Raw genomic sequence first — 22,995 nt, 5'->3', positions numbered from 1 at the left:
AATTTAAACAGGGAAAACAAGTAGAGAAAAATGGGACTCCACATTGCAGGCACAATGTTATATCGCATATACAATGCATATAAATCACTTTTTCTTTACCAGTCTGGCTGAGTCCCAGGAGAAACAAAGTGGAACCCTGTTGTAATGGAAGAATAGGGCAGCTCCAGTTTAGCACTAAGTCACTCAATCCACCAATGCGAGGATTTGTACAACTGAATTCCCACCCCACCCCGTCTTCTCCCCCTGTAACTTCCTAAATCTGTTCTGGGGTTTTCCCCAACCCTCCAGAGCACTTTTGGGGAGGGTGTGGGATGTTCATGGGAGGAAAAGGGGCAGGAAAGTTCTGTTGCACAAGCATGGCCAATGGCTGCCTACCTGTTTTCCATTCCAGCTCTCAAATATGTGTGGCCACAGTGAGGACAGAAAGTACAGTCTACTACTCCCTCTCTACACATTGACAGAACTTCTGACAAGCACTGGTTCACTAAATTGTGTTTTGCTTTGCAAGTTTATTTGAGTTCAAAAGCAACATGTCCCTGATTCAGATGACATAAGTAGCTAGTTGTACACTGCAGCTAGTAGCTCTCGAATGGGCATGTGTATCTTTATCTGCATTCAAAAGATACAGGCTGCCAACTCAGCTGGGACTAGATTAGTATTAAAAGGTGGTAGTGAATGTACCCTGGTTCTGCCTGTGAATCTTGCTTCCTCTTTACTGCATTGTATCTGCTGCTGCTTCTTTGGCGATCACTCATAGCCGAGTAAGATTGTCTTCCATGAACATGGTTTTAACAATGAGTCCGTAAGTGACTGTGGAGGCCAATTCTGGATCCACACGTCCTTCCACAGTGGGAACATTGGTTTCTGGGTGGGAGTTAATCACGGTGTGGATTTGCCAAGCGTGCCTTCCTCTTAGCACGTTTCTCCCTTGCATCCTGAGTTCAAGTGTCTTCAAAGCCCATGACACATTTGGTAAAGGTTGTTCTCCAACTGGAGTGCTCACAGGCCAGTGTTTCCCAGTTGTCAGTGTTTATACTACATTTTTTTAGCTTTGCCTTGAGACAGTCTTTAAACCTCTTTTGATATATATATATATATATATATATATATATATATATATATATATGGCATGTGCATATGCATATGCATATGCACATATATAGAGATGCACATATGCACATGCAAGAATACATATTTAGCAGGGTTTCATTCACAAAGAATTTATATGCATGTGTGAACTGAAATCTTACAAAACAAAAAAAACCTACCCCAAATCAAAACCCTTTGACCATCTCTCTGTGCTAATTTAATAGTAATCTTGCCAAGATTCTTCTTGTTTAGTACAGATTCCAAGATTCTGCTTATTTGGTACAGATTCCATTTTCATGCCTTGAAAATATCGCAGTTGAGTGAGCAGAAAAGCCACACTGATGGTGTAAAGAGAAGTGTGAAAATTTTAAGCAATTAAAAAAGAAAAGGATGAGATAACAGACACTGGTGGGGTTTATGCCACTTACAACTTTCTAGAAAATTAGCAAGCCAGACTTGTTGGTTTTTTTACCAGTTTGGCACTGCTACATATCCTATTTATTTAAATCGTATACTCTGTCTACTTGCTCTACAAGAGCTCTTAAATCAGCTTACACTGCAATTCAAAATACAATTCGAAATTATGCTGGCCATGGGCTTCTTCATATTGCACCAGAAGAAGGGTTGGGAATGCATATGAGATTGTACCTATAGGCTTATCACTTGGCTTGAGATCATAAGAACAGCAGATCTTTGGTGGATCAGACCTTCCAAACCAGCATCCACCTTCCTATCTCATCCAGAATCCTTGGTGGAGGGGCCATAGCTCAGTGGTAGAGCGTCTGTTTTGCATTCAGAAGTTCCCAGGTTCAATCCCCAGCATCTCCAGTTAGGACTAGGAATCCCCAAAATACTGGAGCCTCTGCCTCAAATGTTGGAGGTCAGCTGGCAGACACTGTAGACCAGGTATGGGAAACCTGTGGCCCTCCAGAAGGTGTTGGACTCCAACTCCCATCATCCCCACACAGAATGGATAATTGCCAGGGATCATGGGAGTTATAGCCCAACAACATCTGGTGGGTACAGGTTGCCGAAACAGCCTTGGCCCAGTATATCTGAAGGCACGTCTCCACCCCCATTGTTTAGCCTGGACACTGAGATCCACCTCTGAGGGCCTTCTGGTGGTTCCCTCACTGCGAGAAGTAAAGTTACAGGGAACCAGGCAGAGGGCCTTCTTGATAGTGGCACCTACCTTGTGGAACGCCCTCCCATCAGATGTCAAGGAAATAAACAACTATCTGACTTTTAGAAGGCATCTGAAGGCAGCCCTGTTTAGGGAAGTTTTTAATGTTTGGTGTTTTATTGTATTTTTATTTTTATTTTTTAAATTTTTAAAAAACTTTTATTTTGCTTTAAACAGGTACATATAAATATAGACAACCAAAATTACGAAGGAAAATTCCTTAATAGTAATGGGGGGAAAACTACAAAAAACTACAAAAAATATCGAAGTACATGACACAGAACATAAGCAACTATAGGAAAGATAAAAGAAAAGAAAAAAGAAAAATAGGAAAAAAAGAAAAAGAAAAAGAAAAAGGAAGATGAGCCAAAGCAGGAAAGCTCAATCTATTGTATACTTCCGTCAAGCTCACAACAGATCATTATTTTTATCAATTATCTCTATCTGCATTCCAAAGGAATCCCTCATCTTGGTATCAGGGAATATTTCTCTATGCGGTATCATTCTAAACGTAGCCAGATCTTTCTTGCTGAGCCCTTGTCCCCTAAATAATTATTTAAACATTCCCATTCTTCTTTCACCAATTTTTTAGGTTTATCTCTTATTGCATCTGTCAGCTTTGCAAGCTCCAAGTACTCGCACAATTTGACTACCCATTCCTCTTTAGTGGGTGTATTTTTATCTTTCCAGTGTTTTGCCACTATAACCCTTGCTGCTGACATTGCATACATAAATAGCCTAGTTTTGTTTTATTGGTTTTTTTGTTTTATTGTATTGTAATAGTGTTTTATTGTATTTTTAATATTCGGTTGGGAGCCACCCAGAGTGGCTGGGGAAACCCAGCCAGATGGGCGGGGTATAAATAATAAATTATTATTTCCATGCTGAAGGCACTGCATCGCTAGCTGGACTAATAGTCTGACTGTATAAGGCGGTTTCCTATGTTCCTTCCCAGCCCAATATGTTTTTAATATTTTTGTAATAAAATAACATTCACCAATGCAGTGGTACCTCTGGTTGCGAACGGGATCCGTTCCGGAGGCCCATTCACAACCTGAACAGAACACAACCTGCGTCTGCGTGGGTCGCCATTCGCCGCTTCTGCGCATGCGTGTGACTGTACCAACAAATAATGTATAGTCCCCATATATCAACAGTGTAAGTAGAAGTAACAAAATTTAAGACCTCCAGCTATTCCTGCTTACTTATGGATATAAGTAGCTGTGTCGTGGGTAGTTGAAGACTTGGCAATGCAGTCAATGATTTAGTTGTCTGACAGTGTCCCTGTTCAGTTTTTTCCTTTTAACATGTGATTGACATAAGTGAGGTTTTGTTCCTTTGCTTCCAATAGTGGCTAACTAGGTACCAGGCAGGGGGTGAAAGCAACCCTGCTTCCCTCTTCTCCTTGTTCGCACCTGATATTCAGGACGAACAAGGATGTTCTATTAGCTATCATGGCTTAATAGGCCTTTGTGTGACTAATACTTTTTTCTAGCCTACACAGGCTGCACAAAGCCAGCTAACTTGGTAGCAATCACTGTATCTCATGCGTCTAAATTCCATGATGCTTTGTGTGCTAGTGTACTTTGTTTTGTCCATTTTGAAGCTACTGCTGATCAGTAGGTAGGTTCCCTTGTTCAGGTAGTAACCAATAACCAATGCCCCAAGGCTAAACATGTGGAGACTCTGATAGCTTTTACCCATAGATTGCTACTGAAAAGGCCCATTGGTTTCAGGCAGCCTTCCTTTCAAGTAAGTGTGCTTAGCAAGGCAGTCTTTTTCTTGTGGCCCCATTGGGCATCCATTACTGGAGTTCATTTTGCTTCACAGATATAATTAGATAGAATCATGCTGTTAGAAAAGGTGGATGATATCCTATGAGTCAATTGCACAACGATTCATATGGACTCATGTACTCCTCTCACAACCCCAGTGAAGTTTGCCTTTGTAATGTCTGTCTCTTATCAGACCTTTTCAAAAAAATACTGCACACCCATGCTAGGATTAGGGCCAAATAATCACAACCTCACATCTTTCCCACTGCCCACAAATCCCCCAAGTTATCTCTTTTTAACTGCATGTTCCCCTGTTCCTGTTCCTCTCTAGTCCTCTCGTTGCTGCTGTCCAAGGTCCTGCAACTCCAGCTCATCCTGTCATCCACCTGACCAGCCACGTTGGCTATCCATTGTGCCCCTTGTGGTCAGGACAGAGCACCTCTAGGTATTCAGCTTAATACAGACATACCTTGGAAGTCGAACGGAATCCATTCCAGATGTCCATTCGACTTCCAAAATCTTCGACTTCCAAGGCGCGGCTTCCGATTGGCTGCAGGAAGCTCTGCTGGGTGTTTGGCTTCCAAAGAATGTTCGAAAACCAGGAACAATCATTTCCGGTTTTTGATCATTCGTGAGCCAAAACGTTCGGCAAATAAGCCATTTGAATTCCAAGATACAACTGTATATGAACATACAACTTGAAAGCACCTACATCTCTTTCTGTGCACTAAACAATATGTTCCAGTGTTTCTGCTCTTGCAGAAACAGCCCATTGCATGTAAGATCTATACAAACATTAAACTGAGCAGGTCAGTAACAGGACTGTTATTCACCATCTTGCTGTTTTCCCTACCCCCCCATACAATGTAGTTAGGGAGCAGAGCCAGATCAGCGTAGGGAGTAATGATACTGCATTCTGTTGTAAGCAATAGATCACTGGACGTCACTGGTAGATCACTGGCTGTCTCCAAAGAATCTCAACAAGCTTGGCTCCCCTAAAAAAAAGCTCAACATTTTTGCCCTGCACCCCAAAAAAGGGGGTAGATCACTGCCAGTCTTTGTGAGTAGATCACAGTCTCTTGGGAGTTGGCCACCCCTGCTATACTGGAAGGATACTACTGTGTGGCAGCTGTGAAGAAGGTACAGTCTCTCTGTGGAGTTTGCAAGCTCTTCTTTGCGGCAGTCAGCAGACTCAGCAGTTCTGGCTTCTTTTTTATGGTTTCAGTGTGGGAGGAGAGCAAAGACATATCAACGATTGCAGAGGGCAAGGCTCAAGGGCCTGCTCTTGGGTATATTCAAGATTAAATTGCAGAGCAGCAGCTCATTTTGAGAGCATTCGGCATGGATGTTTTTTATACCTCATCATATACGGAGATCTAAGTGCTCCTCTGGGAATAATCACACATGCTTGGAAATGCAGTCCTAGTTCTTGTTAAGATTCCAGATCTGGATCTGGGTTGTACTCCTTTAGACAGCATGCGAGCAGGGGGGCGGGCAGTGTCACATGAATGAATGCTGCTCCATACAAAAGCGGCTGTGTTAATGATGGCAAAAAGCACTGCATGGGCTCTAGGCATCAGGAGTAAGACATTTTGGAGGAGCAGGCAGACGTGGCATGAGAAGGCTCAGTGAGAATTAGGCCACAGCCTCTCCCCCACCCCCTTCCAACGGTGCCTCTGGCTCTACAGTAACACAGTTGGCAGTGCAGTTTTTGGAAGTGTGCCACAAAAGCGAGCAAAATGCAACCTGACTTGACAAAAAGGTGACAGAAAGAGGGAAGCAAAATAGAAGAAGCTGTTTACAGAGACACCTGAGCCTTAAAGCTTAGGAGGCAGCTCATGCAACACAGGGATATGATTTTAAGTGATGAGCCCTAAAGAAGAGTCATTGCACTCAGAACATGTTACAGCCAAACTACTGTTACATGCAGAAAAACACACAGCAAATTCCAGGCCCCCTCCCTTTTTAATTTCATTTTTTTGCAAGGAAAGCCACCATAGGCAAAGAGGAAGAGCAGAGAAGTATCTCAGAGTTGATTCCCCTTCCCTTCCCGCCCCAGTCCAAGCAGTTTTTGCCCAAATTTAATAAATAAATAATGTGCACCTCTCAGCCCTGCTCAACCTGCCTTTCCTCTTTTGGTGATAATGCCTAAAGTAAAGTTTTTCCTATTTATTTTGCTGAAATAAGTTGCATTGGATGTTGTGAATGGCTTTGCTAGATAGTAACTCCAGTGTACAGAGAGGATGAGAATGAAAAGATCCAGTTTGAATAATCCTAACTTCCTCTTTGTTTTTTTGTTTTTTTACATGCTTGTTAGGGCTGGGGAGGAATATTATATTGGCTGTGTTGAATCATCCAACTGTTCTAAATTATATACAAGGTGTGTGCGCACCTAATATTCACATTACAAAATAAACAATGATAGCATGTCAAAGGGCAGTGAGATAAATTATGTGGTGCAGTTTTAGAAGCATTGTTTGATGGTGCTGGAATAATGTTGCTTATATCTTAAAATAACTTATGGAAAATAAGCAGAACAAATTCAGTAGGCTCCCTGGGGCAAGATATAAATTGTAGCTTTGTACATAGATCAGCTTAGTCAGAAGGGGAGGGTCTTTTCTAAATAGATGTATTCATATTTTAGCAATTATAGGATTTGCCCTGTGATTCAAGGAAGACATTGCCTAATTTAACTTTCAGAAGATTTGACTAAATCTTAGAGCCCGATTAACAGAAAAATGTAAGTTTATTGAAAAGGCTAACACATTGCACAACTGGTGTTCTCTCTTAAAGCTGCTTACACTTACCTGAGAGTAAGTTCCATTGAATTCAGTGGGATTTCCTTCCAAATAAATGTGTACAGAATTATGCTATAATTTAAATAAGACATCTTCTTCCTCTTCATAGTTAACTGTATTTATGAGTCACCCATCAGAGCCCAAGGGGATGTATAACAAAGGAGAAACAGAATTACACCAGTGAATAAAGCAAATACAAAACTAAAATATTCATAAAGTAGCAGTCTTTAAAAACAAAGAAGTACAAATTGCTGTTCAAGACAAACATTTCCCACTTCAACTGAAAAGGCCTGGGTAAACAGGAACTTCAACCACAAAGCAGAAAACTCAGGTTCTGCATTTAAAGTGGATTTGATGCTCTTGTGCAATAATCCCACTTTTTGAAAAGTTGGACGTTTTGCTGAAGGTGACAGGAAAATGCACTGGGAAGCATGGGAGAACAGTTGCTTGAAATGATGTTGCATAACCTCCCTACAAGCAAAATAGAATCAAAATCTATAAACAGTGCATCCTAACCCCCCCCCATATGGTTTTGACCTTTAAAGCCCTATGCGGCCTAGGACCCTCATACCTTCGGGACCTCCTCTTCTGGTATGCCCTGCGGAGGACCTTAAGGTCCATAAATAACAACACTTTGGAGGTCCCAAGCCTCAAGGTGGTTAGATTGGTCTGAACTAGGGCCAGGGCCTTTTCAGCACTGGCCCCAACTTGGTCTGTCACAAGAGACCAGGGCCCTGTGGGATTTGACATCTTTCCACAGGGCCTGCAAGATGGAGCTGTTCCACCTGGCCTTCGGTTTAGACTCACTCTGACCCCTTATATGGGATTTGGTATATAAATCCCCCCCTTTCTTTTTCTTTTTCTTTTTTTTCCTTTTTTGCTGGCCCATGTCGGATCAGTATGGATAGTTGGCTCGAGTGAATATCTGATGTTTCCTCCCTTTATGGTCTTGATTTATGGGCTACTACTAAAATGAGGCTGCATTTTAAGCTGTATTTTAAGCCATATTTTAATTAACTGGTTTTTGTTTGTTTGTTTGTTTTCCTATTACATTTTATTGTAATTTATATTTGGTGTTAGCCGCTCTGAGCCCGGCCCTGGCTGGGGAGGGCAGGGTATAAATAAAAAATTATTATTATTACCCAACCTGCATGCATTCATACTCCCTTAATAGCCTTCTGACAAATGACTTAAAACTTTCCTGCTTTGGATCACTTTTGGGCCATGAATCATTTTTAAGTGACTCTGTATTGCAGGCATAGGCAAACTCCAGTCCTCCAGATGTCTGGGACTACAATTCCCATCATCCCTAGCTAACAGGACCGGTGGTCAGGGATGATGGGAATTGTACTCCCAAACATCTGGAGGGCCGGAGTTTGCCTATGCCTGTTGTATTGGGTTGTTTTTCCTGCTGGAAGATACTCAACAGCTGGTTATGCATAGGTTTATGTGGCTGACTATCTGCTGCTTTTAGTTATTTTGTTTTAATGTGGCCATCTGCCTTGACCTTTTCTAAAGGAAAGGTAACATATAAAATGTTTTATAGGTGTCCATCCACACTTAATTGCACTTATTTTACAGAGCTTACACATAAAGGCTGCTGTAGGCACACTCTCGGACCTTCAGGTTTCCGGAGTATCAGATCATGCACAGATGCAGATGTGGCTGCTTTCAATGCTTTGATTTGATTAAATCTTTTGATTATGTGTATGCTACTCTAGGTTCTTGGGGAATAAAGGGCAGGGTAAAAATATAGCAAATGACCCAACACTGAGTTGCAAATGCTGAGATTGGTGGTGTGTTGGAGGGGGGGACTCTGTCATTAAGACTCTGGTACCCAGTTCAGTGGAGAGAAACCTGGGCATATTATGGTGTTTATTTATTGAAGCACATCAAAGGCATAGGACTTCCTTGCTGATGGCTGCGGATGTTACAGAAAAGCAGGGCAGAGGAAACGTGGTTTTTCACTTCCCATGTTTCCTGACTATTGGAGCTTGTGTAGCTTTCCATCAATGAGACAAGTCGTGTCTGCATCTGGACTTTGTTCATCTAACTGTTGCACTTCTGGTATCGCATAGGCTACCCCGAAAAGAGAAGTAAGGGTTTCTTCCCCCAAAATCATGGCAGCCTCCTTTGAGATCATAAATATTCTTTGCCTGTCATTTCCCACCTTCTATAGTTCAAGGCTACCCAGAGCTATTTTCGATGCATCAGGCTGGTATGATTGCTGTCTGCTATTTTTGCAGCAGCCTGTGGAAACCTGTGCAGCGGGGAAGATGATAAGTTATGATCATTACAATCTGCTGCAGCAACAGACATCCGTGTTGATGGTTGGGATAGAATAAAGGAGCCAGGGATAGTCTAGCTGTTTGACAATGGAACTGTAGGAATAACGGAGATGACGGGAGGTTGGATGCAGGTGAGCTGTGCTGAAGCATGCTGGCAAGGATGCTCCAAGCAAGCTGCCGGCTAGCTCTGTGGAGGCTCCTTTTATTAGCAGAAGTCAACAATTGGAAACAGTAGTGAAACCACCCTGAACTTAACATATTTCCATCTAAGCACATTTCCAGCATTAGCAAATACACGTGTCAACAGGTGTTTCCCTAAAATGTTCCCCCTGATATTTGATTACGTCTGCGTCCCCCGTCATGCTCCAGCCAAGCATTGTGTCTAGCAAACAATTTGTGAGAGGACAAACAGTCAGGGGGAAAACCCTGTTTTCTAGCCAAGAAGGCAAAAGGTCAGGAAAAGCAGGTGCAACGCTCCTTGACATACTGTTGCATGTCTGTTGCGAGGTTTGCCTTCGCAAAGCAGAGCGTTACCTGCACATGGAACAGACTCCCTTAGGAGGTTGTGGACTCTCCTTCATTGGAGGTTTTGAAGCAGAGGTTGGATGGCTATCTGTTATGGATGCTTTCATTTGCGCTTCCCCCATTGCAGGGGGATAGACTAGGGGACCTCAGGGACCCTTCCAATTCTACTATTCTATGAATGCTACGCATTTCAGAGTGAGGCTTGTAGCATTATGGGGCCATTTGTAGATGGATCCTTTCATCACTGACATCCAAAGAGCAGGAAGGCTATTGTAGTTTTTTTCCAGCTGTTTAGGTTGCTCATTATACTTTAGGAATGGCTGAAAGTTTTGCCCAAGGGATGATTTTGTCACTGATTGATGGCTTAGGTGTTTAATTAGTGGCTGGAATGTTTATTCCTCCCTGCTATGCTTTTAGCACTCCTCTAATGACATGAATGATCATAGCATTCAGACAGGGTGCTGCTATGTTTGTTTCTGCAGGATGTCACTAATCTTGATTTCTTCACCATCCTTGATCAGGAACATCTGTTGAAATCAGACACCACTTTCCTCTTTTCTCTGCTGGATTTCTGAATGTGTCATTTCAGTGTGTTATCGTAAAAAAAAACAAACCACAACCCTGGAAGTCTTTGCTGTGATTAACTGTCCAATTATAACTATTATTCCGGTCCTACTTACACCCAGCAATAAGCAATGCTAAAGAAGTCAAGCCAAGATGTCAACCTAATTTCTAATGTATTCTTTAAGCAAAGAGAACATTGGCAAGCAAGATGCATATTTCTTCTTTATCCTTTAAAGTAAATTGGTGGTGATTTTGGTCAACTTTCTCCCCTTGCAACATGCCCCCCCCCACCATTATAATGGGTTAGCATGTGAGCTTCTCCTTGTTGTCAGACTGCTTTGAGCTTTGTGACTGGGGTGCTTTATTTTTTTATTGGTCAAGAACTGGCTGTCTAAGTTGTATTCAGAGTAGGCCCACTGAAATTAATGAACCTAAGAAAGTCATGCCCATTAACATCAGTGCATCTTTTCTGTGCACAACTTAGTTGGCTACAACTATTATACTACTGCAAGACTGATAACGTTTTAAGCATTAGGTGTGTGGTACTGCGGAAACAGATAATGGCTTTCTTGCTCACATTGCACTAGATGAATTTTGTAAAAGGAACCATACAAATTAGCTATATATTTGTTGATGGAGTCCTCCATGAACGTTTCCCCCTGGAATTTGTAAATATAGCAAGATAATCATTTAATATTTATTGGGCTGCAATCTTCAATTCATAACTGTGAGGCAGATCAATAGGGAGCTAGGGTTTGGTCTATTTTCAAAGTCCTTTTAACTAACAGTTCTCAATGTGTCTGCATCTGTGCCTAAGTACCAATAAAAATACATGCTAATGAACTGGCTGACAGTCAGGATATAATTTTCACTGCCATGTGTTGCAAGCAGTATTTTATGAAGTGCACTTAATAATTAGCACTTGTCTTTTAAATTGTATACCTGCACCATGTTTAAACCTTATATCAGGGTGGCTAACCTATTCCCACCACCCCTTGCTGATCTACAGCTTCCATCAAGTCTGATCATTAGCCTTTCTGACTTGGGGAATCCAACAACATCTGAGTGGGTGAGTAGAGGTTAGCCACCCCTACTTCACACTATATTTACCAATAGCATATTCACCCTCCTGAGTGCCAATTCTTATGTAGCCAACATGGCGCCATCCACATGCAAGAGGAGCGGTATTAGCAGAATCAAAGAATCCAAATGTATGTAGTACAAAAAGAACACAAAATGTTAGCGGGGAGCCCCCAAAGGATTTTCCTAAAGCAACCCAGTGAAAACTGAACTTGCACAGAACTACAGTAGTGTCTGTTTGGGGCATGGAGGGAAACTGAAAATTATGGTGGGGTGGAGGGCAGAAAGAATGGATGATCCTGGAAAGGGGCATGTTTCAAGTCCCAGTTGCAATGTCTAATTATAAAATTTCCCTTTGGACATGCAGTGTTTATATCTGATTAATTGCATGGCAAAAGACACTTCCTGTCAGCATTACTGATTTGGTAATTCTAATATTCAGGAAAGCACTTAGTTGTGAAAGCCATGTTTTTCTAACCTTTAACCTTTGGCCTACTAGTGGGTGCAAGCTGTCAAATCCTTCACGTTCTCAGTCTTTTATAACATGGCATCAATGATGGCAAAGAAAGAATTTTACATTTACTGTGCCACACTGCCTTGTTATTTGTATATGCTTCATTGTCGCTTGATTCTTATGTCTGCTGTGTTCATTTGAAAATGTTTCCCTACATACCAGAGTTTCATTTGTTGTAGTACACCACTTAGGGCATACATCAAAAGTGAATAGCTGGATCTATTGCACAAAAAGAGAGAAACTATAACTAAGGCACCATATTCACTGTAAATTTAAAGTAATGCCATGCCACTTTAAACAGTAATCACTTCTTCCAAAGCATCATGGAAACTGTAGTTTGCTAAGGAGGCTGAGAGATGTTGGGAGACCCCTATTTCCCCCAGAGAGGTACAATTCCCAGAGTTCCCTTGGAAGAGGAGTTGACAGTTAAACCACCAAGAATTGGTGTTTCCCCACTTGTGGAATGATCTACCTAGGGAGACTCGCCTCGCATATTTATCAGACATCTTTAGGCGCCAGGCAAAAACATTTACCTTTGGCTAGTTAAACAATCTATGACCTTTTAAACTATTTGGGGGGAGGGTATTGGTTTTGTTTGTTATTACGGTATGTATTTTTGTGCTTTTATAGTGTGAACCGGCCTGTGGTCTTCTAATTAAGGGTGGCATAGAAATTCTATTATTATTATTATTATTATTATTATTATTATTATTATTATTATGCTTTAGATGTATAGTGCAGATGGGGCACAGCATCGCTGTGTGCTATTGATTTAAACCAGGACTAGGGAACCTGTGGTCATCATAGCTACCCACTGTAGATCAGCTCCCATCATAGCAATCCACTGGTCATGCTGCCTAGGACTGATGGGTCCTAGTCATCTGAAGGGCCACAGGTTCTGCAGTCATGCTTGAAAGTAGCATGTGAAATGTACAAAGCCATCCTATTTTCATGAGCAGTGTCCATGGAATTATTCTCTATGCACAAAGGGACTTAAGAAAAAGTCCTACCTGCTCGGCCTATTTCGGAAACTTTGGTGAGGGACTTCATCAAATCCAAATGCACATTATCTACTGGCTGACCCCTATCTACACGCTGCTTGTCATTCTCAAAGAACTCTAAAACATTAATGGGACAGGACTTATCTTTGGAGAAGCCATGCTGATTTCCCTCCTACAGTTCTTGTTTTTCTGTCAAGGAGTACCCTTTAGCTCTTACTCATATATGTAGCTGCTCTTAAAGGGGGGGGTCATTTGTGTAGCAAAAGTCTTTGCTTCTGTCATCCGGCTTCCTACAGCCAGCTTACACTTTTCTTGCTATTCCTACAACCCATCTCCTCTCCAACACACAACTGCTTTCCTGGATCCAAACACTGGCTTGAATTTCAGAGCCAAGTTTGTCCCTTTCCTTTTTGAGTAGTCCCCAGTAGCCTCATCTGGCAGAAATACTCCACAAGATTCAAGCCTGCCAGGGAAAGGTGGTCACGGAACTTGTGTGGATATAAAATGTGTGTCCCCCACAACATCATGCTCCATTCTGAATTGGTTCTGATTTATGTCGCATATTGGCAGATTTTTTTCCCTAAAAATCAATTCAGTGGGAGACAACATTAACACAACAGCTTGGCTGTATTTTTAGTGGATATCCATTACATGTTAAGTATAAGCTAATGGAGCTGCCCTACTTGCCCAGTTTTTAATAGTAGTAGAGCCTTTACTAGCCAACATTTTCATTATAAAGGTCTTATTTTGATCAAAGCTCAGCTGTCACAGTTTAAAATCTCATTTCTTGCGACAGCTAGGATATAAACTCAAAGGACAGTTTAGTTAAAATGATTATGAGAACTTGAAAATACAGAGGAAATGTAGGATTTGATGTAGTAACTCATTGCTATAGCAAACATTTTCCTTAAAAACAAGTAGTCATTTTAAAAAAATGTTGGCACCATTGGGTAACAGTTACAGTTCTGTTAATTCAGCATTATATTTTGCCCACAGGAAACTCAGGAACTCTTGAGTGGGTTTGCAGAAATGAGGAGGGGTCAAGCTCAGTGCTGTGAGTGGTTTCCACCACAAGCTTTTCATAGTACAGTGGTACCTTGGTTCTTGAACGCCTCCGTAGTCAAACGTTTCGGAACTTGAATGCTGAAAACCCAGAAGTAAATGCCTCGATTTTTGAACACTCTCGGAAGTCGAAATATTGGCATAATCCATAGATGCTTTGCCATTATTATTATTATTATTATTATTATTATTATTATCCTAGAAAATAACTTCTCTGGCATCCTTGCCAATGTTATTTTTTGAAAGGTGGACTGTTCTAGTTCAGAAGGTAGTTCTGTGTGTTTAAGTACACACATTTTCCTCCTCTTTCGATATTTATTCATACAAATGGATGCCAAAGCTGTTTCATTCTATGGCCTTGAGACAGTTGTGCTTTTAAAAAAAAGAAAATGTAGCAATATCGACAAAATGTTTTTTGACCTTCTCTTTGTTTTATTGGGTTATATGATTGAATAATTTTCCTCTACCATCCTTCACTTCTGCAGAGTGACAATACTGCCATTGAATAATTTGTTTGGTATTGGAATCTGTCCAGAGGCAAACATTCAGCTATGTTCTATGTTTTCATTACTAGTCTGACATTCACTCCATCCAGGGTAGAGCATTTAAAGTAGTGTGTCCTATGCAGGTTTTGATTAAGAAAACAACAACTCATGACTGGTCAAGTGGCTAAGGAGGAGATAATTTTTCTATGGTAAACATATCTTTAGTTCTGTTCTTTAGATCACTGATCCTGCTGATAGATTGCACCTCACAAGTGGGTGACACACCTCCACCTAAGATGGGTGGCAACAAATGGTGTGCTGGTAAATTTTGTAGAGTAAGATCTTGTCACGATACTTGTCTAGCCACGTCCCCCAAAGGTGTTCATAGTCAAACCTTGAGCTAGCAAAGGTTGGCATGTTAGACATTGCTGTCCCTGATCAGTCATGAAGCATGATTAAAATACTGTACATACTGTAGTTACCTGGGAGTAAGCATCACCGAACTTCAGGGGGGAGTGCTGGCATGAAGTAGGAACCCCATCAAAGAAAAGGAAAGAAATATCCAGCCTTTGTGTGATTGTTTTTGTTATTTTCCGATCCCCTCTATGCTGACAACTGTAGAACCTGAATAACTCATTACAGTGGCAGACCTTGGCATCTCAAGTGCCCTGTGCTATGTCAAAATTTGGTGCCCCTCACCTCGCCTTCCATACTGCATCATAGTTGTGGCACCCCAAAGCTCTGCTCCCAGTGCAATGAAACTGGTTGCGCTCCCCTAAATCTGCCTCTGCTTATTATCACCTCATTCATCTGCAGCATCAGGCAGGTTCTGTAGTTTACGCTGGGGCAGAAGGTGCCATTGCTCCTCTTCTTAAAAAGTTTTGAAGCTGATCCCTCCCTCCCTTTCTACTCTAGTGCAGCATGAGTTGCATCAGTGCTATTACTTTTCTTTTCTCATAAAAGAAAGAGAAAGAATGACGAGATGCAAACAGAGCAGGATGTCTGTATCTTTAAATAAGGATACGAACTGCCGACCTTCTGATTGGCAAGTCCTAGGCTCTGTAGAGAAGTTATGCAGGCACAACTTTTCTGAACTTGAAAGGGCCTTGAAAGGATGAAGACTACTTGCTTTTCTGCTGATATGTTTGCTTTTGAAATTAGAAAATTCTGGTGATAGGTTCACATTTACCCGCAGAATAATCTCTTGATTATTTTTTGTTGTATGCTGAGCCTTGAATTCTACCATCGTCACCATTTTGCCCCACTTACTGTCTTCAAAGTTCAATGAAACTGCACCCATTTACGCAATTCATTGTTTTAAGTGTGTCCAAATGTCCATACAGAACAAGGTATGAGTAACGCAGCTGGGGAACGTGTTTATTTTTACATCTGAGGAAATAGTTTTGGTCAGACTCAGTGTGATTCTCAAGTCATGTTAGGGTGACTCAGGGCTCTGTCCTATCCTAAAAGAGTTTACATAATTTGGTCCAGGTGGTAAAGGTATTTGAGAAATCAAAGGGCAGTCGAGGGGGAGGGATGAGTCATGTCACTATTTCAGAAAAAGTAACACGTACTGCTGTCAAGTCATTCATAGTCCATCACTCTAAATAGTACATGACTCTCAAAGATAACAGAATAAAATAAATGAGGCATGTACCATTAGGTGTTTTTTTTTTTTAAAAAAAAAAGCATGTTTCATAAAGACCAGTAAAGCCTATATTGTGTAAGTTACCAAAAAGTAAGAGAACTGGGCATTTTTAATCAAATGTCTTGCTCATTGCTAAGTGAGCACAAGCAAGTGAAAGTCCTGTAGAAGATGATTGAAAATCTATTTAAGTTTGTAAACTAATATGGAAAGGAAACAAGATGGCAAACTGAATAAACTGAATAGCCAGCTCTCTTATTGGCACGCACCATATATAGACAAAACAAAAAAAAAATTTTCCTTCCAGTAGCACCTTAAAGACCAACTAAGTTAGTTCTTGGTATGAGCTTTCGTGTGCATGCACACTTCTTCAGATACGTATCTGAAGAAGTGTGCATGCACACGAAAGCTCATACCAAGAACTAACTTAGTTGGTCTTTAAGGTGCTACTGGAAGGAAAAAAAAAATTTTGTTTTGACTATGGCAGACCAACACGGCTACCTATCTGTAACTGGAACCATATATAGAGTGATTTTAGACTTTTAATTCTACTAGGCAGTGCTTTTCTTTTAGGAATAAGGTGCCGAGGCTCACGATAAAGTTATTGCAGTAACCAATGCTTTTCTTCTACCCTTGAGTACCCCCAGAAAGAAGCACTGGTACTAGGGGCTATGCCCCTGCCCCTGCCCCTGCCCCTGCTCACCAACCCCTCTGCCATTTTCCCCTTACTAACTGCCTGGAGTTTTGCCAGCACAGAAGCATAACGGCCATGGCAGGTGAAGGGAAGGCCACAAGAATGACACAGGAGACTGGTATTGGGTTGAATTAGGCCACAACTTTATTGATTACAGGAAAGAGTAGGTTTGGCTAAGGCATTGGGCATGTATCTCGCCTGCTACCTGATGGGAACCTAGTGGGGTCAAACCTTTGCTGCGGAGTAGCCTCCAGCATGGATTGGATGCCACAGCCCCGCACAGGCCACTGTTGGGAGAGGTGTATGGGCCCATTGGTCCCCCCAGCAGACTCTTGGACAGAGACATCCCTCCTGGACGCCTCTAACAGGGTGACTAAGGATGCAGCCCAATGCCTTATCCTCCCAAGTTGTGATGGTTGCTACGAGGTAGGTGAAAACCTACAAGCCCAGCCCATTTGCTTACAGGAGAAAGGGAGCCCTGAATATGGCGACCGAATTAACCACAGCAAGGTCCATAGGCAATGTGCCCACTTCCGCCCTCCCCACCCCAGTGGGCCCCTAAAGACTGGGTGGATGGAAAAATCCCATGACGATCAGCCAAGAGGGCAGCTGACACCTGGACGACCCCTTAAATAGGCTGGGCTGAGATTGCAACGGGCACTGCCCACCCTTCCTTGAGTGTCTGACTTGGCCAGAGGTGGGCAGTGCCAGCTATCCCTTTTCCTGGCCGTGCCTGGAAGATAGTAGCCTCCCTGAACCCACCATTGCCTTGCCATGCTGCAACGGCCACCCACCCGGAGTCCCAGGTGAGCAGATACTCCCTTCCCTTCCCATCCCATGCAGCTACTAAGCTCATTATTCCCCTTCATGGCCCTGTTTCGATCTTCTCTTCTGCAATTCTGCCTTGCACCCTTGCTTTCACCTTCACCCTCATGCCCTCATGTCCGTTCTTGCTCCCCTCTCCTTTTGTGCAGCCCCTTTACACGCACACCAGCCCCCTAGTGACCTCCCACACATTGCAACTACTCAGCACCCTTTTCACCTCTGCTGTTGTTTAATGCCACAGTTTTCCTCTGTGCCCCTCCATATGCTTTACTCAAACCTGCTGTTGTTAAAAGCCACCATTTTCCTCTCAGTTACCTCCACCCCTGCTTTACTCAAACTTCTGCTGTTGTTTTAAACCACCACTCTTCCCCTGTCAGGGTCCCTCCCTTCTCACTCTTTTGACGGCTGCTGGTGCTGTGCAGCCTGCCTTCTCTTTTGCTCCCCTGCCCCACCCTGACCTCATACAAATCCAGGATTGTGATGCGGCACGACAGATCCTTCAGTGGTGGACACAGCATGATAGCCTTGCATGTTTATGTATATAGGAGGATGGGTGCATCCGTACGTTTTTCTATGATGATGATGATTTTAAATGAGTTGTGAAACACCTCTTGGGTCAGTGATGAAACTGATATTGACCTGCAGAGAGAGGATACCAAAATTTGTATCCTGAGGATTTGTAGACAGGTCCTTGTGACAGTATTCGTTCCCATTTACCTACTGGCAACATAGAAGAATGGTGCATGGTTTCTGTTCCAGTCATGTCGGTTTCCAGGATATGTGGGAATTTGAGATCCTCTTTTCCCCCTATCTCTAAGAGATAGTTGGGGTTGGCAGTGCTGATCATCAGCTAGATTTGGGTCAAGGTGATCTATGATCAAAGCAGCAGGCATGCAGTTTCCTGCTGAGTCTCTTGTTCTCTGGATTTGAGCATTGTGTAGCCACAATCACTTCCTCTTCCCCCGTGTCAGCTGGGAAAATCTTGAATGAGACCCATTTGTTTGTTGTTCGTAAAATGAAATTGTGTTGTCAGACACAGAACACGTTTCTAATACATACATCTGTATACATTTTGAAGCAATTGTCTTGCCAAATGTCCTTTTCAAGATGAACAATAACAGTAAAGCACAAAAATCTACTAAAATTAGACTTTCTCCTTCTGTTTACAAAATTCCCATTGAAGTGCAGTATCCTAAGTTTTATGTTTAAATTGCTTGCCATTGTGTAAGCATTCTATATAAAATAGGTCAGCTTATAGTACTGGCATTTGGACATTATGTTGGCAGAACAAATGTTAATTTTCTACCACTCTGACAGTGCAAAGTAGAAGGCATGTTGCACTAGATGTTGCATATTAATTGAAAAGGCTTTCATAATGTGCAACATCTGGGTTGTATGGAACATGGCATGACAATCAAATATAGAAAAATAGATCTGTGTTAAATAAATGTGGAACATCCTAGGGCACAAAAGAAAGGACTGTGTGCATGGCTGAAATATTAGTCAAGCCAACTGAGAAACATGATCGTGCATTGTTTCTAAAATTTATTCAGGCTGATGGGGAAATTCTAGACAAACCCACAAGACAGGATTTGGATGGCATGTTCAACAGCCATTGGCTTAGGTAAGCATGGCTTGGGAGCAAAAAGGACCAGAAAGGAGCAAACCAGTTTCAAGCTCCTCCCTAGAAGCCCATATGTTTGTGCAGTTCCAGTAAACCATAGTAGGGCTTTCTGTGTCATATGAACCAGGCCATTGCCTTTTTAAACCATTGCAAACTTTGTAAAATTATTGCATAAAAACTCATGATTGCTCCTGTTATCAGACTCCCATCTCCTTTCTAGAGAAAGCTGTGCACTCCAACAGATGATTATGTCTCAATATGGCAGACGTGATCACTGATGACATTGTAGGGACACCTTCTCTTGAGGTGTCAGCCTCATCACAGGCTTAATTAACAGATCTGTTCCCATTAAGGGTGCCATACGATTGTCATACTGAGTTTCTCTCTCCTCAAGTTCACAGCTGTCCACACCTCAGCTTGATGGGTCAATGAAACCAGTAGCCTAATTATTTTGAAGGCAAATGTTTGGAACTCAAATCTCTGTTCTCAGGCGGAATTTATCTAAAACAATTCTAAGTCTGTGGATCAAAAAAGATCGTAATTACAGAAAGACCTAACCGAGCTGAACACAAAGCAACAATATTTCTGTGCCAGGGTGCTTTTTCTTTCCCTTTCCCCTCAAAAAGACTGCCTTCTTTTACTGCAGGTGAAATATGAATGTTTATTTGGCAAAAGAATTTGTGCACACGGTAAACGTTTCTCTTGTTCAGAGGAAGTTTCTTGGCTGGGAAAGAAGAGGGAGGATCACTGGCAGCACCTTTTCACCTTGTCTGAAACCATTTACAATGAGAATATGTAGAAGATGCCTGCGACCACTTTCACTGTCCTTACCTCCCATCTTCTAGTCTTCATCTGCACTGTGTGCTCTGAGCATTCCCTGGGTAGAACTTTTCCGTGTTATCTGGATTCCTACTTTTTGCTGTGTCACAGATCATGTGTGCAACTTGTACCTCCATTGAAATCAATGATAAATTAATCACTGAAATTGATTTCACGGGGTCTGTTCCTAAGCATGACTAAGGCTGCATTTACAGCATGTATTTGAAGCACTATGACCAGTGCCGGATTTACGTAGAAGCTAAACAAGCTATAGCTTAGGGCCCCACTCTCTTGGGAGCCCCCCCAAAATACTTTTTTTTAAAAAAAATTATTAATTTTTCCATTTTAACAATCCAGTCAAATCACATTAAGTATTCCAAATTATACAAATACATATCATATATTCCAAATATTCTGCCAAATTATAAATTTTTGTTGGGGCTTCCCATGCTTCAAGTTCAGTGGGGTTCTAATCATCTTATGTTTCTACTGCCTTGAGTTTCCAATAGTTCCTTCTTTAAATCTTCCTGTTGTTCTCCTTCCTTCTTTGTGGCCTCTGAGTTGCTTCCACAGGCGAGTTGAAATAAATAATAAAATGCTTCTGTGTAAAATTTGTATGACTCTCCTTTTTTTTGGGGAGCCCCAAAAATTAAAGGGAAAAAACTGGATGTACATTTCCAAAATATAAGATAAAAAACAAATTAAATAAAACCTACATACAGCAACAGTGTTTGGTGTTGTGTAGGCTCCTATGATGTAAGTAATGGACCCCGTCGGCTAGCCTGCTCCCTAAAATTGTATTTCAGTTCAACAATTACTTTGATAAAATACATATTTTGTTATGTGCAAATGGCTTTAGATACCTATTGCTGTAGGTCCATAAATTACCATATAGCATATATTCAACACAAAAAACAGCGACAATTTGTTGTTGACAAAGGACCCCTGGACATATAAAGGGCCCCATTACCTTCAGTAGCTTAGGGCCTCATCAAACCTAAATCCGGCCCTGACTATGATACATCTATAAACAGTCATTACTTGCCTCCCAAAGGAGCTGTTTGTCAAGGGTGCTAAGAGTTGTAGGGAGACTTCTATTCCCGTCACAGAGCTATAATTTGCAGCATAGTTTTAACAATCAAGCCCTCTTCCCAGAAAGCTCTGGGAAGGGAATAGTGGCATCTCAGCAAACTCTCAGCACCCTACATGGGGAAAACCATGACAGTGGTCTCATAGTGCTTTAAATGTATGGGGTGAATGTGGCCTACGTCTGGATCCAACCCATAAATTCTGTGCACAGAGAGCAGATGAGGACATGGAGGTCAGAAGTGGGCACAGCAGCTGGTATCTCTCTTCAGAAGCATGTGTTTTTTCAGATTTATGTGTCAAGAGCCATAGATATTTGTGACTTGTTTCTGAACACTATCCTGATAAATGTTCATGTTCATGGAATACCATGTAGCATCAGAAAGCTAGTTATTCTTTCCCCATAATCTTCTGGCAATTCTATTTTTTGTTTTTCTTTAATTATTGAAGCCCCCTTTCCAAAAGTGGGTTATAAAAAAATTAAACATCATGTGGAGCAACATGTTTAGTCCTTCAAATTTCAGGATTAAAAAGTGGGATTATCTGCTGAGTAATTTTCCTGCTTCACTTTTTAATTGGTGTGGTAACCCCACAGTTGCCTTGTAAACTTTAAGAGTGCAGTTTGATCTGTCAAACTGTATTAGTTATGCAGCAGTTTCTACCTTGAGGCCTCCCAAACTATGACTGACCATGCAACATTTCTGCTGCAAACAATAATTCTAGATGACAGTATCCCTTTGGTTTCTGTGCATCTATGAGGCAAATGCAGAGCAGAGGTCATTATCATCACAAGCTGTTATGTAACTGCATAGAACAAAAGCATGCATTCCTGTGATTTAACGTGGGGCAACGTATTCTTAGAGACTTTGCTATCCGACAGTGCCTAAGAGCCAAGCTACACATCCAACTTTAAAATAACTTTTGTGTCAACAAATGGCATTTACCTGTGCTTTTGTCAAGCATGAATTCAAAACTGCTGTCTTACCCCATTATTAATTCATCCCTCAGGAGCCAAGCATGACGGAAATAATCTCGTTTTTAAAGCAGAAATAAAAGCTTAATTTTCCTGTGAGGCAATTTCGGGGGGGGGGGGTCTGCTATTATATCCCCAGTGGAAGATCTTTGTCTGTTTCCTTTCAGGACAGAGAAGCCAAAGCTTTGGATAGCTAGGTGCAGCCTAGGTAAAGGGTAAAGGGACCCCTGACCATTTGGTCCAGTCATGGACGACTCTGGGGTTGTGGCGCTCATCTCGCTTTATTGGCCGAGGGAGCCGTCGTACAGCTTCTGGGGCATGTGGCCAGCATGACTAAGCCGCTTCTGGCGAATCAGAGCAGCGTGTGGAAACCCCGCTTACCTTCTCGCTGCAATACCTATTTATCTACTTGCACTTTGACGTGCTTTCAAACTGCTAGGCTGGCAGGAGCAGGGACCGAGCAACGGTAGCTCACCCTGTCATGGGGATTCGAACCGCTGACCTTCTGACCGGCGAGCCCTAGGCTCTGTGGTTTAACCCACAGCGCCACCTGCCTAGGTGCAGGTAAAGAGAAAATTTAAGCTGATACTTTTTACCCCTAAAACCAAAATAAATTTACTGGTTTGTGGGGGGTGAGGGATCTGGTGTCAGCAATACTGAGATGTCTAAATAATGTGAATTTAGAAACCAATGCATGTATTAATTTGGGCTTTTATTCCAATAAAATCAAGTTAGTTTTAATTGATTAAGTACAGTAATTGATTAAATCCATATAGATTTCCATACAATTAAAACAATAGTTTTGAAGGCAAGCCTTTGCTTTCAGATGGATATATGTGTGTGAATGTCACTGCAGATGTTAGCTTGGAAAAGTAATTAGACAGCATGTCCACTCCAGGTGCCCGAGCGGCTAGCTCCGCCGCTGCCCCCATCCGGGCATTCAGACAGAATCCTTCCCCCTGGGC

The 22,995-nt window shown here is 41.9% G+C and overlaps 1 protein-coding gene across 10 annotated transcripts in view; it reads left to right on the top strand.

Annotated features, from left to right (window-relative positions):
- Positions 1–22,995, top strand: part of PPFIA2 (PTPRF interacting protein alpha 2) — a 273,126-nt gene that overhangs the window by 144,707 nt on the left and 105,424 nt on the right. The window lies entirely within an intron of this gene.

This window comes from Podarcis filfolensis, assembly GCF_964270895.1.
Source record: "Podarcis filfolensis genome assembly, chromosome: 10".
Lineage (NCBI taxonomy): Eukaryota > Metazoa > Chordata > Lepidosauria > Squamata > Lacertidae > Podarcis > Podarcis filfolensis.
Note: the sequence above shows the minus strand (reverse complement) of the source record. Positions and strands in the feature narration are given on the sequence as shown.